The sequence below is a fragment of the Alligator sinensis genome, unplaced genomic scaffold (assembly GCF_000455745.1).
Source record: "Alligator sinensis unplaced genomic scaffold, ASM45574v1 scaffold337_1, whole genome shotgun sequence".
NCBI lineage: Eukaryota > Metazoa > Chordata > Crocodylia > Alligatoridae > Alligator > Alligator sinensis.
In genome coordinates this window covers 3,276,745-3,279,945 of record NW_005841927.1, presented here as the reverse complement: position 1 = coordinate 3,279,945, position 3,201 = coordinate 3,276,745, and the positions used below count along the sequence as shown (strand labels likewise).

The 3,201-nt window shown below is 45.0% G+C and overlaps 1 protein-coding gene across 1 annotated transcript in view; it reads left to right on the top strand.

Annotated features, from left to right (window-relative positions):
* The first annotated feature begins 2,942 nt into the window (after positions 1 to 2,942).
* LOC102370613 (zinc finger and BTB domain-containing protein 8A-like) overlaps positions 2,943 to 3,201 on the top strand; it is an 11,164-nt gene continuing 10,905 nt past the window's right edge. Inside the window, exon 1 of the mRNA XM_025198642.1 lies at positions 2,943 to 3,005. The gene's annotated coding sequence lies outside the window, so the exon portion shown is untranslated. The remainder of the gene's footprint in view (positions 3,006 to 3,201) is intronic.

The window sequence follows — 3,201 nt, the reverse complement described above, 5'->3', positions numbered from 1 at the left end:
GGAATGCCAAAACTTTATGGCACAGGAGGAGTCCTATTTGGAAAGAAGAACTTTTCATTGTCAAGATCCTCATTTGGAATCTGACTGTAGTTATTTACTCTCCTTCTTTGCAGTGAGAAATGGAGCTTTATTTAGTAGACTACAAGTGGAAAAGCAGGTACAGGGTGCACATAAAAGAATTAAAATGCTGAGAACTGTATTAGTATCTCCTCAAAGCAACAGATACAGTGGGTGTTGTTTCTTACAGTCTCTCTTTCTTACAAGAGAGAATTCTAAAACAATTTAGTTAACTGGCATTTCTTTTCTCTCTGGCAGAGAAATATATAATATCTGTAGAAGCTTATAATTTCCCCCCCTCACAACTTTCAGCAGAGATTCTAGTGTTCTCAGAAAACAACTTTAAAAAACTCCTGAACCGTTCTGTCATCATTTCAGAAGCGTTTGTTTACAAAGATGCTACTACAATTTCTTTGGGTGACAATGACAATAATGCAGCAGGAGGAAGTCAAGTTTATGAAGACTGTGCTTCCTTACAGTGTGAACCTGTTGTTGAACAGTAGGAATGGGGGGCTGCTATCCTGCCTGAGATCTGGTAAACTCAAGTAAACAGTCAACCTTCCTCTGGAGGGTATAGAGGACATAGGCAGTTCTCAATATTAAGGGTTTCCTCGAGCACAGTAGAGCCACAAGCATGGAGTACAGGCTAATGGTAGGCAGCCAAGGCAGGAAATAGCAATCTGAGTGTCATCCTCTATGGTTTCTCTGCATGTTTATAATAAACCTGAGGTCTAATATCCTTACTCAGTATGAAAGTGTGGGGATTATGAAGAACAGCCCTTTAAGCCAATTTAACAGGAGCCAATGGAGAAAGGAATGGAGAAATGTATTCCAAATCTTCAATAGTTAAGAAGCTGTTTTTACCTATGGAGGGACCCTACTTGTGTTACAACTCTGAACCCTGGCAAGTGTGATGACACTAAGTTCTCCTGTTCCTGTACAGTTTGGTGCTCAAGTGGTCAAACCCGAAGACAGAAACTCAGAGGGTTTTTATCCTGAATAATGTGGTACTGACACTGTGGGTGCATCTACGTGTGCAAAGAATGTAACATGATAAATTCTGGCACAGTTCATGCTGGAGAAAACTGCTCCTGAGCACAGCATCTGTATGTGTTCCAGGGTCTGCAGCACTTTGAGCTGTGGCAGAGCAACCCTTGGCTGGCAAGGGGCCCGGGGGGGGGGAGGGGGTAGTCAGCTCTGGGCTCCAGGAGGTGGCAGTGTCGGGGATAGCTGGGGCACAATGGTGCTAAAGAGTGGAGCTAGGTGGCAGGCAGCCCCCTGCACTTTAGCACCCTCCTGCCCCAGCCAGCCCCTGTCACTGTCTACATGTACACTTCAGTGCATGTAATTACTCCACTGAAGGATAGGACTGCCCCCAACAATACCAGACTATGGCAGAGTTCATTCATTTACTGTGCCCTAATACCGGAGCATGTGTAGACTGTGACACTTTACTGCAGAGCTAATTAGTCGACTCCACAGTAAAGTGCATGTGTAGATGCACCCTGTTAGAAGTACAGGCAGTCCTCGGACTTACAACACAATTGGTTCCTGAAAACTTTGCCTTTAGTTGAAACGTTGTAACTTGGAACCAATTTTCCCATAGGAAACAATGTTACAAATTGGGGATTGGTTCCTGAACCAAGGCCTGATTCCCTATTTCACCAAAAATAACTCAGAATGTTGTACTCAATCAATTATAGATGAGTAATATAGCTACATTAATGTATTTCTAGTATAAATAGCAATCGTATTGATTTGGAAGGACTTCTTTGAGGTGACTTTGCTGGACTTGTTGAAGGGCTCTTGGTTGGACTTTTTGAAGGGTTTTTGGCTGGAGTCTTCTCAGGAGTCTTGGCTGCAGATTTTTCTGGAGTCTTGTCTGCTTTCTTAAAGGTGGTGTCCAAGGAAGTTTGGACAGATGTTCTCCAGGGAGATGGGTGGCAGAGCAAATTTGTTTGCTGGTGTGGGGTGGTGTCAGATCAAGCCTTGTAAAGTCGAAACTGACGTCAGAAAGTTGAAACAGTAGAAATTTATAAATGTTGTAAGTGTGAAATGTTGTAACTTGACTGCCTATAACTAAAGTCAGTATTAAGACTTTAGGCTATCCAAAGGACTTTGAGCTACCTTTAGCAGAAACATGAGGAGGGCTGTGCTTTCCTCCAAGGCTTTCTGAGAAAGTGACTACTTATTTGATCCCCTCTGGAAAAAGTAAAAAAGTATGCACAGATAATCATGCAAAGAATTGCAAGTTGTGCTTTGTTAAACAAAGAAACACCACATTCTGTGGACTCAGATAGTATTCAGTAATTGTACATTTGTGCACTATGTTCCTGCTTTCCCATAAAACATGAACCAAATTCTAGTTCTTTTACTCAAAGCTGGAGCTTTCATTTCATGTCCACGGAACTTCAAAATAATAGAGAAAAACTATTATTTTCTCATCTGTGTGTAAGGTATGGAAGTGGGATGGCATAACCATTGTTAGGTTACAGGTTGGGATGAAAAATAAGAAACTGAGTATCCCTCGTTCTTGCAAGATACAGGCAGGATGATGGTTCCTCGGAGAACAAACTGCTGAGAAAAAAAATGGCGCATCAAAGCCCTATTAAGGGCCATGATGGGAACAGAAGTAGAACATGAGACAACAGAACTTAAACGGGAGAAGATGAGGGGGTTAGAAAGAAGACTCTGAGGCAGTATGGCTTATTTAGGGAGAAAAAAGAATACGAAGAAAGACAGGAGTAGTAAATCCCATCTGAGGAACCTACGGACGGATGCAAGAAGGATCTGGGTCATTAATGCCCCCGTTACACAAAAAGGTGTGGAAATAGGCATCTAGGGCGTCGCGTTCCCTCGTGGGGAGCATGTGGGCGTGGGAAGAGGAAAGCAGCCGGGCTGCGGGGCGAGCTCCGGCGGAGGAAGCTGCTGGGCTGCGCCTGCAATCGGTGCGTTGCCCCTTTAATTGTGTCCCCAGCCCTCGGGCGTCTCTGTCCAACGCCCACGTCAGCAAATACCTTTTGTTTCTCTCCCGCTCGGGCTTCCGCGGCTTGGGGCTGCGGGACGGGCCGTGAAGGCGACGGCGAGCCCGAGCGGGGCCTGGGATCCGCACGCGCGTCCCGCTGCCCCCCCCCGGCCGAGCGG